This window comes from Mobula hypostoma, chromosome 12 (assembly GCF_963921235.1).
Source record: "Mobula hypostoma chromosome 12, sMobHyp1.1, whole genome shotgun sequence".
Classification (NCBI taxonomy): Eukaryota; Metazoa; Chordata; class Chondrichthyes; order Myliobatiformes; family Myliobatidae; genus Mobula; species Mobula hypostoma.
The window spans coordinates 21,028,221-21,043,010 of record NC_086108.1 but is presented as its reverse complement, the minus strand read 5'-3'; the positions used below and the strand labels follow the sequence as shown (position 1 = coordinate 21,043,010).

General features: G+C 38.7%; 1 protein-coding gene across 7 annotated transcripts in view; it reads left to right on the top strand.

Moving 5' to 3' along the window:
- ralgps2 (Ral GEF with PH domain and SH3 binding motif 2) overlaps positions 1 to 14,790 on the top strand; it is a 566,060-nt gene that overhangs the window by 42,110 nt on the left and 509,160 nt on the right. For all 7 annotated transcript variants that reach the window (XM_063063724.1, XM_063063722.1, XM_063063726.1 and 4 more), the window contains exon 2: positions 7,888 to 7,957. The gene's annotated coding sequence lies outside the window, so the exon portion shown is untranslated. The remainder of the gene's footprint in view (positions 1 to 7,887; positions 7,958 to 14,790) is intronic.

Genomic DNA, 14,790 nt, shown 5'->3' with positions numbered 1-14,790 from the left:
TTATTGGCTGTTCGCAGATGCACTGTTCCAAATAGTTAAATATGACCATGTTGACAAAAGCCCCTCCTCATAATGAATCCATTATGTTTATTTGAAAGCACAGATTTCTTGTCAGCTTCTTTCACAGTTTCTTTCAGATTTCAAGCACTTTATCCAGTGGCTTAAAACTATCACGTTGGGCACGTGGCCAAGTGGTTAAGGCATTCGTCTAGTTACCTCAAGGTTGCTAGTTCGATCCTCAGCTGTGGCAGCATGTTTGTGCCCTTGAGCAAGGCACTTCATCACACATTGCTGTACTCTGTGCGAGGAGTGGTGCCCCACACAGACTTCCAATCTGCGCCTTGTAAGGCATGAAAATGCCCGACGCAGGCCTCTCATGGTCTGAGTCGACGTTCCCCCCCCCAAAACTATCAAAATTCTGAATATAAATCTGAAAAAAAATGTGTGCAACAGCAAAGCTCTAGTATAATACTGAAATCCCGCAAAATAGGCAATTCTAAAGGTATATATTAAAGCAGAGTTTTGATTTACCTTTGGAACATCTTTCCAAATATCTTGTCTTTCCAGATTGAGCTGAAATGTATCACTGACATGGTATTACTAGCATTGTTTCCAGTTCTAGTAAGAGCATGTCAACTTGTCGTAGGGAAATAATTGATTAACTTTCCTACCCTCTCTATGTGGAACCTCCACAGTCTACAATAGAAATTATTGAACATATTGGGCCCATATTTATCTCATTGGCATTGCTGACAAATACAGAATTTTATAATGTTAAGAAGGAGTGAAATTGGAAGTCGATTACAGCACATCTGTTTTTTAAATGTTTTTCAAGCTGTTTAGTTTGAATAGATATTAATGTTACTAATCGGGCTGCATAATGTACCAAATAACAGATATGTGATGTGCAATTCTGGAAAATTTTATTTCTGTGTGTAGAGCAGCACACACAAAATGCAGAAAAATTCAGCAGGTCAGGCAGCATTTGTGGAGAAGAATAAACAGTTGACTTTTTGGGCTGAGACCCTTCAACAGAAATCCAAGTATGGCCTTTTGTGTACTCCACTACTTGGCAATCTTTTAAATTGTAAGCCTTAATTACTGTATTTCCAAAATTCTTTTTTGCCACATCTTTCACGTTTTTAGATGGTACTTAAATGAAGTATAGATATTCAAAGTTCAAAGTATATTTATTATCAAAGTACATGTATGCCACCATAGACAAACCCAAGATTCATTTTCTTTCAGAAATACTGAATAAATCCTTAATAGGGTAGTAACCATAATAGAATCAATGAAAGATCGCACCAATTGATTTTACCTGTTGTTTCTATCTTTGATAGAGGTTTGGCTTGTGTGTGTTACTGTGAAGCTTCAAGGGACTCTGTAACTCAAGGAGCAATAAAGACGCATTGCAGTCATTGAAATCTGAGCAGAATTACTTTTGTCAGCTTTTCCTTATGGAATACTCATAAAATATTGGTGCCAGTGCCTCATACAGTTATCTTAACAATTTAATATGCATCCTTTTTTGAACATTTTACATATTTTGTTTTCATTTTTCCATTTCCCTACTACCTTGGAATTGAAAAGCACATTAACTTTTTGTTTTACAGTTCTGATGAAGGGTCTTTGACTTGAAATATTGACTCATTATTTCTGTCCTCAACAATGTTGCTTGAATTTCTGAATGCTTCCAAGACTTTCTGTTTTTGCTTCTCTCAATTACTTCCTTGGACTAATTGCACATTATTTCATTAGAACAAATTTGATTGTTACAAACAAGTTTCCAAGTATAGATTTGAAGGTTTTTTTTGATTTATGATCCTTCACAATTGCTATAATATAACCATATAACAATTACAGCACGGAAACAGGCCATCTCGGCCCTTCTAGTCCGTGCCGAACTCTTACTCTCACCCAGTCCATAACCCTCCATTCCTTTCCTGTCCATATAGCTATCCAATTTAACTTTAAATGACAACATCGAACCTCCCTCAACCACTTCTGCTGGAAGCTCGTTCCACACAGTTACCACTCTGAGTAAAGAAGTTCACCCTCATGTTACTCCTAAACTTTTGCCCTTTAACTCTCAACTCATGTCCTCTTGTTCGAATCTCCCCCCCTCTCAATAGAAAAAGCCTATCCACGTCAACTCCATCTATCCCCCTCGTAATTTTAAATACCTCTATCAAGTCCCCCCTCAACCTTCTACGCTCCAAAGACTAAAGACCCAACTTGTTCAACCTTTCTCTGTAACTTAGGTGATGAAACCCAGGTAACATTCTAGTAAATCTTCTCTGTACTCTCTCAATTTTGTTGACATCTTTCCTATAATTCGGTAAACAGAACTGTACACAATAGTCCAAACTTGGCTTTACCAATGCCTTGTACAATTTCAAGATTACATCCCAACTCCTATACTCAATGCTCTGATTTATAAAGGCCAGCATACCAAAAGCTTTCTTCACCACCCTACCCACATGAGACACCACCTTCAGGGAACTATGCACCATTATTCCTAGATCCCTGTGTTCTACTGCATTCTTCAATGCCCTACCATTTACCATGTATGTCCTATTTTGATTAGGCCTACCAACATGTAGCACCTCACATTTATCAGCATTAAACTCCATCTGCCATCTTTCAGCCCACTCTTCTAACTGGCCTAAATCTCTCTGCAGGCTTTGAAAACCTACTTCATTATCCACAACTCCACCTATCTTAGTATCAGCTACATACATAATAATCTAATTTACCACCCCATCATCCAGATCATTAATGTATATGACAAACAACATTGACCCAGATCCCTGAGGCATGTTACTAGTTACCGGCCTCCAATCTGACAAACAGTTATCCACCACTACTCTCTGGCGTCTCCCATTCAGCCGCTGCTGAATCCATTTTACTACTTCAATATTAATACCTAACGATTGAACCTTCCTAACTAACCTTCTGTGTGGAACCTTGTCAATGGCCTTACTGAAGTCCATATAGACAACATCCACCGCTTTACCCTCGTCAACTTTCCTAGTAACCTCTTCAAAAAATTCAATAAGATTTGTCAAACATGACCTTCCACGCACAAATCCATGTTGACTGTTCCTAATCAGACCCGGTCTATCCAGATAATTATAGATAACATCTCTAAGAATACTTTCTATCAATTTACCCACCACTGACATCAAACTCACAGGCTGATAATTGCTAGGTTTACTCTTAGAATCCTTTTCACGGTGGTGTCTGAAAAGAGGATGCTGTCTAAGTTGCATGCCATCTTGGTCAATGTCTCCTATCCACTACATAATGTACTAGGTGGGCACAGGAGTACATTCAGCCAGAGACTCATTCCACCGAGATGCAGTACAGAGCGTCATAGGAAGTCATTCCTGCCTGTGGCCATCAAACTTTACAACTCCTCCCTTGCAGGGTCAGACATCCTGAACCAATAGGCTGGTCCTGGACTTATTTCATAATTTACTGGCATAATTTACATATTACTATATAACTATTTACGGTTCTATTACTATTTATTATTTATGGAGCAACTGTAACAAAAACCAATTTCCCCCAGGATTAATAAAGTATGACTACTACTATGACTATGAAAAACAATGAAACAACATAAGCAATACGTCAGTCCTCCGGCACCATCCCTATTTCTAATGACATTTGAAATATTTCTGTCAGAGCCCCTGCTATTTCTACACTAACTTCCCTCAAGGTCCTAGGGAATATCCTGTCAGGACCCGGAGACTTATCCACTTTTATATTCCTTAAAAGCACCAGTACTTCCTCTTCTTTAATCCTCATAGTTTCCATAACTACCCTACCTGTTTCCCTTATCTTACACAATTCAATATCCTTTTCCTTAGTGAATACTGAAGAAAATAAATTGTTGAGAATCTCCCCCATCTCTTTTGGCTCCGCACATAACTGTCCACTCTGATTTTCTAAGGGACCAATTTTGTTTTGTCTTGGTGGCTGGTGAGCAGTTTGAGTCAATAATTTTCAGTATAATGTTGAATACAATGTTATGGTCTTATAACTACACATTCATAAGACCGTAAGACATAGGAGCAGAATTTGACCATTCAGCCCATTGAGTGTGCTCCTTCATTCGATCGTGGTTGATTTAGTTACTTTCTCAACCCCATTCTCCTGCCCTCTCCCAATAACCTTTGATGCCCTTACTAATTAAGACCCTATTAATCTCTGCTTAAAAAATACCCAGTTGTCGATCTGCCTGTCTACCAGAGGCCTTTAGGTTTAGACCCAGGGCATAATTGTCAAACACATTTTACTTAAAATTACATACTGTTTATTAGCAAGATCGTGTCGCTCAGTTGAACTACAGAGTCCCCGTTCACAGAACCTGGGAAAATCTGCAACCCAAGTAAGCTCCCAAGCAAGCTCCCAAGCAATGTTCCCTCTAATTTTTAGTAGTCAGTGTGCACAAAAATCTTACGTTGTGCATATTTTTTTTGCTGTGACAAAAGTATGTGCGCACTGAATGCGCACATGGCACAGTTTATGTAGGTTTACAAAATATTTGACTTAACATTGCTCAGAATAACAACAAAGTAACACATGTTTAATTTACTCAGTTATTTTTTCTCTCTCCTGTCTTTGGCATTTACCCATTCTTTGTAGATTCTATCTAGACTAATAGAACTTCCATCCAATTGATTGCTTTTGATTCTCATTAATATATCCAAATGACGTTCACCTAAACGGTTTCTTAGCTTGTTTTTGAGTTGATTCATTAGGCTAAAACCTCGTTCACAGTCAGCACTAGATGTAAGAAAGGTTCCCCCAATGTCCATCAACTGTGCAAGGTCACAAAACTGTTCATTTTGAAGTACAAATGCCACCATTTGAGCAAAGTTTGAAATCAGTTTGGATTTAATTTTTTCTTGCACGGAAAATTTGAAATCATTAAACTGTCTAACTATTACAGTATTTTCACCTAGAAAATCATGAAATTTTAGACATAAGGCATTAACTTTTGTACACCGTCCAAATGCGATTTACTTGCCAAATAACGGTTCAAAAAGTCGTTTCCAAATACCATCCGACTTCTTTCCATTAGCAAATTCTCCAGCGACTTTCGCATCACGACAAATCAAACAGATAACTCCAGTTTCTGAATCATACATAAATATTTCTCGTAGCTGAATGTTCATGACCTCGTGAGCTTTCGGTGTAGCAATTTCTACTATTTTGTTAAGCCGTTCCACTTCAAACAAATTTGCAGTTTTTTTGCACTTCATGCCCTTCATGCCCTTTTTTGAATTCGACATAGTGAATCAATATTTTTTTCAAAAAAAACTTAGTAAAACTAAGTATAGGATTTGAATCAGATCTTTGTAAACTTTATGATATGAACACTGTCTGCCAAGGATGGCTGCCGCCGTGATGCAGCTGTACAAACCAGAACATGAAAGGTGAGGTGACGTAAATTAGTGACGTGTATTGTGGTATTTGAAAAACCGACTAACTAGTTAACATTTAGCTGAAAGATTATTTTCAATAAGTGTAATTATTAATTACTATATTATTTTAGGTAACTAACCTTTTGTGTGCACATTAATTTCCTTTGTGTGCTATTTGAAAAACGTGTGTGCGCGTGCACACGTGCACAGCTTAGAGGGTGCATAGCTCCCAAGTACAGTCTGGGCTGCTGATATACATTCGTTATCACATATATACCTTGATCAGGGTAGACGGAGAAGCTTTCTCATGCAACAAACACTACTTTGTTCATACATTATTTTCACAGCACGACTTGTCAAGCTGCCAATAAGTCAGTTAGGTTTTAGACCTTTTAATTCTGCATATAATTCCTCATTCCCTCCTTTTGTCATTCAATGACAACCAGGATTATCAATGTTAGGGTTGTTGTACATCTTAATTTTCGTATTAGTGTAAGAAGGGTGGGTAGGAACCCTTGTGATAAGCCAAAAGGCTTTCCACATCATTGTAGTCTTCACCCTCATCATTTGCACCTCGGTCTCCCTGAGGTCCCCTTCCTTCTAGGGGGCCTCTTTGTATAAATATCCCTGTGGGTGTAGGGCAGAAGCACTGGCTGACAAGAGGCCAGAAACATCGGAAAAGTTCAATAAGTATGAGTACTCCCGTGATGATGATAGCATAATGTAGCAGTATATTGCTCCATCCTGCGAAGATGTCACTGAACGGCCACCATCCCCCTTTTGAGCTAAAACCATGTAGGTCAGCCCCAATTTCCTGGATTTTATTTACCTTCTTTTGAATGTGAACACAGAGAGAGGTAATGTTCTCTGATTCACCTGGGATGTAGGTGCAGCATTCTTGTCCTATAATGGCACATGTACCTCCTTTTTCAGCCAGAACAAAATCGGGGGCCATTGGGTTCTGCAAAACCGTCTGTCATAGCACCATCATTTCAGCAGTGATGGCCCTCACCTGATTCTGGAGCCATCCATGACCTTAGCGGTACTGTTAGCCATCTCCAAAACTGTGGCCAGGTTGATAATTTCCCTTGAATTGTGGGCCCACCTGTAAAAGGAGAAAGCTATCATCCAGAAGCGCTCTGGTTGTGAAATTCCTCGCTTTTGCCGTAGGAGAGAAGGGTGCTGGTCTAGGGTTTTCAGCATTCGCATGTGGGGTAGAAGGTAAACCAGGAAGCAGCATCCCATCCAATTTCTGCTCCCTTGTTGAGTGTTCCATCGGCTAGCTGTCTCTCCTGGGAGCCATAAGTTGGTCCTTTCCCCGCAAACCCATTGCATTCCGTTCAGGGGGCGCGGTGGTTTGGCCATTGTATAAATGGCACAGGTGCTATTGCCCAGAAAGTAAGCACCCTTGCCTTTAAATTACAGTAGCAGATAGTATTTGCTGGTTGGTTAGATCTGACAGTGGTGGAAGGCCATGGTGTCTGACCTCCCCATCGGATGGCTTTATCTGGGGGGGGGGGGCGCGGTGTGGAAAAGAATGTACCAACCATCAAAGCAGAGGCACCCACAGCCTCCAGTCGCATCACTGGTGCAACTTTGGGCCTCACTAGTCTGAGTGTCATTAGAAAAGTCCCAGACTGACCATTGTTCACTGCTGTTAGGTGGAGTGGTGATTAGGGGAACTCCTATCTTCCCTTGTTGAAGCTGGTAGCACAGGTAGTTAAGGTGTAAGGTGGTTTAGAAGGTGTGATGGATACTTGCCTTTTCCTGGATTGCAAGAGCAAAGGCCGTTGCTACCATCAGGAAGGAGGTACAGAAACATGATGGTGCACACTCAACAATTCAGGAAAAGCTTCTTCAACTCTGCCATCCGATTTCTGAATGGACTTTGAACCCATGAACACTACCTCACTTTTTAATTTCTATTTTTGCACTTATTATTTAATTTAATATTTAATATATATATATATACACTTACTGTAAATCAGTTTTTGTTTCTATTTTTATGTGTTGCATTATAGTACTGCTGCAAAGACAATTAATTGAGTGAGTTTGTTTCCCTTGGACCAAAGGAGGTTTGGGGAAATATGATAAAAGATATACAAGGTGAAGAAGGCACAAGTAGGAACCAAAGTAAGAAAATCGCCAATAGGGGAGTGTTTGACCTTAGAACACATAGGATTAAATGAAAATATAAGAGGTTTCAGAGTGAGACCCTTCTTCAAGACTGGAAAAGAAGAGGACAGAAGCTAGAAACATTGAGTGTTCATTCATCTCCATAGATGCTGCCTGACCTGCTGAATTCCTCTAGCATTTTGGGTGTGTTGCTCAGTATCTATCAACTAATCTTTCTGGTTTCTATATGTCTGAATTTTAACATAGTTTCAGAGATATGACATGTTGAATAAAATTCATCAATCACATCAGCCAATTTGTTTCATTGTTTCAGATCTTCATGAATTCTGTCTTGCTCCACTGATTTGATCAACTGGTAAACCTTGATGTTGCCTGCCAATTTTGTAAGTATTCTACCTATTCAAAAATTTTGTACACATGAAAAAACAAACAAAATGTTGTGAAACTCTACAGGAGTTTCTTTCGATTACGAATTTTGGATTTTAGCAATGCAACCATTTTCAAGTTGATTTTTAATCCTGTTTGGATTTGAATTACATTGCTCACTTACTTAAAGCTTTCTTTTGTAACTTTATCAAATACTTTTAGAAAATTCATCAATGATTGTATCTAATTAAAACCATAGGCAACTTAAGTGGCACACATAAAAGTTTCTGGTGAATGCAGCAGGCCAGGCAACTTCTCTAGGAAGAGGTACAGTCGACGTTTCGGGCCGAAACCTTTTGTCAGGACTAACTGAAAGAAGAGCTAGTAAGAGATTTGAGAGGGGGAGGGGGAGATCCGAAATGATAGGAGAAGACAGGACGGGGAGGGATGGAGCCAAGAGCTGGACAGGTGATTGGCAAAAGGGTTATTAGAGGATCATGGGACAGGAGGCCTAGGGAAAAAGGAAAGGGGGAGGGGGGAAGCCCAGAGGATGGGCAAGGAGTACAGTGAGAAGGAGAAAAAGGAGAGAGAAAAAGAATGTGTGTATATAAATAAATAAATAACAGATGGGGTACGAGGGGGAGGTGGGCATTAGCGGAAGTTTGAGAAGTCAGTGTTCATGACATCAGGTTGGAGGCTACCCAGACGGAATATAAGGTGTTGTTCCTCCACCCTGAGTGTGGCTTCATCTTTACTGTAGAGGAGGCCGTAGATAGACAATCAACAAGTGGATTTGCTTTGTGTATTATTCCAACTTGCCTGTTAGTTATTAATAGCCTTTGTGCTGTTCAAGACAATGTGAACTCTTCCAAAATGTGGCAGTTTAACTGATGTATATCTCTGAAGTTAATCGCTCTTAATCTGGTTGATGTTCTGTCCTTTAAGTGACAGGTGAAACAAAAGAATTAAGGGGTCATCAAGGGAATGGCAGCGTAAGGAAAAGGTCTCTCGACAAAAAAGAAGGTAAACTGCCCCAAAATCGAATTTAGACAAATACTTAATATTGCATAACTATATTAATAAAAGGGGCAAGGATGATGTCTAAGAACAAGAATAAAAAGTCCGCTCTGAAGGCTGATAAACATAAAGAGATGCAGCAAGGCGAAGGGCCTAGCTCTCCACAGCAAACCAGGACGGAGATAATGAGGGGGAATCAGTGACTTTGTCTTTGATTCTCGGAGAGATTCGCGAGTTCCGACAAGATAACAGCAAACAGCTGGAAGATATTAAAGGAGAAATAGTAAAAACTAACTCGCGGATAGATGAAGCCGAAGCGAGGATTGTTGGAATTGAAGAGAAGCTACAAAATGCAGAGGAGGTGATAGCAGAAATGCTGAAGCTACAAGACCAACTCCAGTGGAAACTAATAGATCAAGAAGGCCGCTCGAGAAGGGAAAATGTGAGGATCTACGGAGTTCCCGAAGGAACCGAACGTAAACCCGGATTGATGATTCCCTTCGTGGAGAAGCTGCTTAGAGAGAACCTTGATATACCGGCCGCAAAAGATCTACAGATAGAAAGGGCTCACCGTGCGTTGACACCACAGCCTCCGGCAGGCACCCAGCCCAGATCGATTCTGATCAGATTTCTCAGTCACAGAACGAAGGAAGAGGTGCTTAAAAGAGCATGGCAAAAGAAAGGTTTCATGTGGAACAACTGTAAAATCAGTTTAGACCACGACTACGCACCGGGGATTCTTGCCGGACGGAAGGAATATACGGAAACACGGAGAGTCCTGAAGGAAAACAACATCAGATTCCAGACCCTGTATCCAGCTTGGCTGAGAGTCTTTTACGACGAAGGGACAAAAACTTACGCTACGGTGGAGGAGGCAACGTCGGACCTGGCGGACCGGGGACTACCTATTAAAGTTATCACCCAACCGGAGTCGCTACTGGAGAGGATTCGGCAGAAGTCGTGGCAGTTAGTGGGGCGAGGACGCTCCACACGAAGCAGAGTGTCAAACTACAAGGAAAAGCTGCAAATATTCAGACGCGAATGTACAGAGAATACAGATTAATTAAGAGAAATGACTGAAAAGAGTAAATCGGAATTAAAAGTAAAATGAAAACTGGTAACTGAAAATAATCTAGGCGGAATAACTTGAATGATAGCAATATGGTCGAGACATAAATAGGAGAAAATTCTCTATGATTATTCAAACTGCTGAGGGCCCTCTAACACAGGGTGAAGATAGAGGTTATCCCTCTGAACTGAGGCGGGTCAGTGCTCAGGCCTCACTGTGGGAAGTCGGGGAAAATTTTCAAATGTTATACGTTCAGAAATGTCTAGGGTGTGGTTATATGTCTTGGTTTACTGTTGAGAAGGGATTGCTTACTGTTTGGTTAGAAAAGGAGAGTGCTTTTTTTCTACTAGAGAAAAATGCAAACTGAATTGGTAAAAATAATTTCCTATAATGTTAATGGGGTTTTGAATCCAATTAAAAGAAATAAGATTATGTCTAAATTGAAAAAAGAGAGGGCACAAATAGCTTTCCTCCAGGAAACACATATGAGCCAATCTGAACATGGAAAATTAAAAAGAATGGGCTTTAAGCATGTATTTTATTCATCATATAAATTGAGTCACAAAAGAGGGGTAGCTACTTTAATATAAAGTACTCTTAATTATGAACATATTTCAGAGACTAGAGACAAAGAAGGACGGTTTGTAAAAATCACAGGAAGAATAGAAGGTACAGAAATAACATTGCTGAATGTTTATGCTCCTCCAGGTAGTGAATGGTTATTTTATAGACACATTTTTGACCTAATGGTCAGTTCTCGAGGGGTAGTAATTTGTGGAGGGGATTTTAATATTAGATTAAATCCTATATTAGATTCTTCAAGAATAGTTACTCAGAATAAACCTCTGACTCGGAAAGTGAATTCATTGATGGAGGAGTTGGGAATTATAGATGTCTGGAGGGAATTACACCCTACTAGTAAAGATTATACGTATTACTCTTTCCCTCATTCAGCCTATTCAAGGATAGACTATTTCTTTATCTTTAATACAGATAGACTCAGGATAAAAAACTGTAATATTGCAACAATTGATCTGTCGGATCATAGCCCAGTCTCTATGTCTCTAACCCTGGAAAGGAAAATGAGGAAAACACTGTGGAGGCTAAACTCACATATACTTAATAACCCAAAAGTAATGGAGAGATTAAGGGGAGAAATCAAAGAATATCTAAACCTTAATGACACGGGAGAAACATCACCAGTGATTTTATGGGATACATTGAAAGCTGTACTGAGAGGGAAAATTATTTCCATTACTACTCACATGAAAAAAATCAATGCACAAAAATTAGCAGACCTTCAAGGAAAATTAAAACAACTTCAAGTTGGAGATAGCAACAAAAGTAATTCAAATCAAAAACAGGAAATTAGGAAATTGCCAAAGTGAAATTGATGATATTTATACGTTGGAAACTCAAAGAAATTTTCTTTACCTGAGACAAAAGAATTATGAAGTAGGAGGTAAATCAGCTAGATTATTAGCATATAAATTACGAAAACAACAAGCAGACAATACAATTCATAAAATAAAGAATCCAAAGACAAAGCTTGTGGAGAGTACAATAGGGAAAATTCAAGAGAGTTTTGAAACGTATTATCGAGAGCTGTACTCCCAACCCCGGGCCCCCAGTGAGCCCTATATAGACAGTGTATTGAATTTTTTAGATCTACCTAAACTTACAGATTTACAAAATGAAAGTTTATTAGAACCAGTAACTGTCAAAGAACTGAACGTGGCCATCTCTAGGTTAAAGGCTGGGAAGTCCCCGGGTTCTGATGGGTTTACCTCAGAGTGGTACAAGTCCCTGAAGACACAGTTAGCCCCATTACTACTTAACACCTTTAATTGGATCTTGCAGAGAGGAGAAACTCCACCTTCCTGGAGAGAAGCGATTATTTCAGTTATTCCTAAAGAGGGTAAAGATAAACTAGAATGTGGCAATTATCAGCCAATTAGTGTTCTTAATTTAGATTACAAACTATTTACATCTATATTAGCGCGCAGATTGGAAAAGCTTTTACCTGGCCTAATCCATTTAGACCAGACTGGATTTATTCAACAAAGACAAACACAGGACAACATAAGGAGAACTCTGCACATATTAGAACAGGTTAATAAGAACGAGACAGAGACAATGGTAGTAGGATTGGACGCTGAGAAAGCTTTTGATTCGGTTAGTTGGGCATTCCTATACAGAGTGTTAGGAAGATTCGGCTTTCAAGAAAGGTTTATTAAAGTAATTCAGACTCTGTATGACAGCCCAACAGCCCGAATTAAGATAAATGGGGACCTCTCTGACTCCTTCATTTTAGAGAGAGGCACGAGACAGGGATGCCCAATTTCTCCTCTCCTTTTTGCGCTATATATTGAACCACTTGCCCAACTAATAAGACAGAGCGAAATCGTAAAAGGTATCAAGGTGGCAGGGATTGAACAGAAAGTGGCGTTATTCGCAGATGATGTTTTGGTCTATCTGAGTGAACCAGAAAAATCATTTATAGGATTGTTTACACTGTTGGATGACTCTGGGAAAATATCAGGTTATAAAATAAATGTAAAGAAAACGCAGGTTATGTCCCTAAATTATACACCATCCAAAAAATTGCAGGATACATACGATCTTAAGTGGGAAGCTAAATCATTAAAATATTTAGGAATAACCCTGCCGAAGGATCTTTCAACACTGTCACAGGTAAATTATGGGCCATTAATCTCAGAGATAAAAGCAGATATGCATAGATGGAATCTTATCCCCTTTTTAAGTTTAAATTCAAGGATAAATACTATAAAAATGAATATTCTTCCTCGGTTATTATATCTTTTCCGTACTTTACCAGTGGAGGTGGATGATAATCAATTCAGGGAATGGGACAAATGGATTTCCCGCTTCATTTGGCAAGGAAGGAAACCTAGAATTCGATATAACACCTTACAGTTAGGGAAGGAAAGAGGAGGTATGGTTCTTCCTTGCCTGAGAAATTATTTTTATGCCTCACAGATAACCCCTCTGTTATATTGGTGTAATAGGGAATATAAGGCTAGATGGAAGGAAATAGAATTTGGATTAGTTGACAGTTTTCCTCTTCAGGCCTCAATAGCTGACAAAGGATTGATGGCCCAGTTGGAAAAATTTAATAATGCTTGGATAAATCTTACATTAAAAGTATGGCAGAAGGTGGTTAATTCATGTGGAATTAATAACATGCTAAAACTCTTTAGATGGTGTGCATATGATACCGAATTCCTTCCCAACAGAGGAGATAAAAGATTTGAGCTTTGGATAAAGAAAGGTCTTACAACCTACCTCTCATTTATAGATACAAGAGTATTACAAAGTTTCCAAATCCTGCAGGACAAACATGGCCTAGAACATAATGACTTTTTTAGGTACCTTCAAATACGAAACTATGTTAACCAGAGTTGTAGATATACAGACCTATCAACAGTAGAATTAGAATTTTTCAAGATTCTGAATTCGGCTTGCAGTTTAATACCTAGTAAATCAGTTTCTCGCCTATATAATGCACTCTCCCATGCTAAAAATGTAAATACACTGTATATTAAAGAGAAGTGGGAGAAAGAAGCGGGGTTGGTACTTTCAGAGGAGGCTTGGGGGAAAATCTGCAGCTTTCAATGGTCCTCGACTAATTCTTTGACTTGGAGAGAACATTGTTGGAAAAACATTATAAGATACTTCAAGACCCCATATCAGGAAAAATATAAAGATACAAATGTGATGTGTTGGAGAAGGTGCGGCTCCAAGGAGGCAAATCATTTTCATATTTTCTGGGATTGCCCTAAATTAAGTCTATTTTGGGAAGGTATTCATAGAACATTAGTTAAGGTACTTAGGTCCCAGATACCTCTGAACTTTGAGACGCTCTATTTGGGGCATGTATTGTTCCTTGAACAGAAGGAAGATATAAAGTTACTGCAGGCCCTCTTAGCGGCAAGTAAGAAATCAATCACTAGAAAATGGCTAAATCCAATACCACCTACATTAGAAGATTGGTACGAAATTATCTTGGAAATACTTAAAATGGAAAAGTTGACCTACTCCCTGAGAACTCAAAAAGAAACATTTTATCAAATCTGGAATAAATGGATTGAATATATAACCCCAATGCGAGCAGACTTTAGATGACTCTCCTAATGATTTATATTGCTCTTCTCATCAACACAGTAATATTGCTAACGTAAGTACCCCTAGTCTAAATGTTTGTTGTTTTTTTTTGGAAAATAGAGAATTATCACAAGTAAAGGGAAAGATTTGGGAAAGGGATAAAAAAAAAATGAAAAAATTAAGTAAATAAGTACATAGGGATTGGATAATTATGTCTGCGGGCAGGAACAAGCACGAACAAATTGGGATATAAACACCTACAATGGTTGGTATATAGGCTTGTATGCAACATTTTGGACCAGTGGAAATGGTCCAGAAGGGTTGTATGGAAACTATTATTACCATTTTTCTTAACTAATTTCATTACTTAGCCTAATAGGTTAGATTTACCACAGTACATAATTATCTATTTAAATGCTTATTTTGCTTTTATATCATCTCAATGTGTACTTAAGAATGTATAAATAATTGTAGTTTTATACATATTAAAAAATGGAAAAGGTTATATGTGTGAAAAAAGTACATGATAATTGTGAACTCCTTATCCAAATAAAAATAAAATTTAAAAAAAGAAACAAAAGAATTAAACCTTCACCTATCACTCATTTCCTTCATGGCCATAATGTTCATGCCATTGTT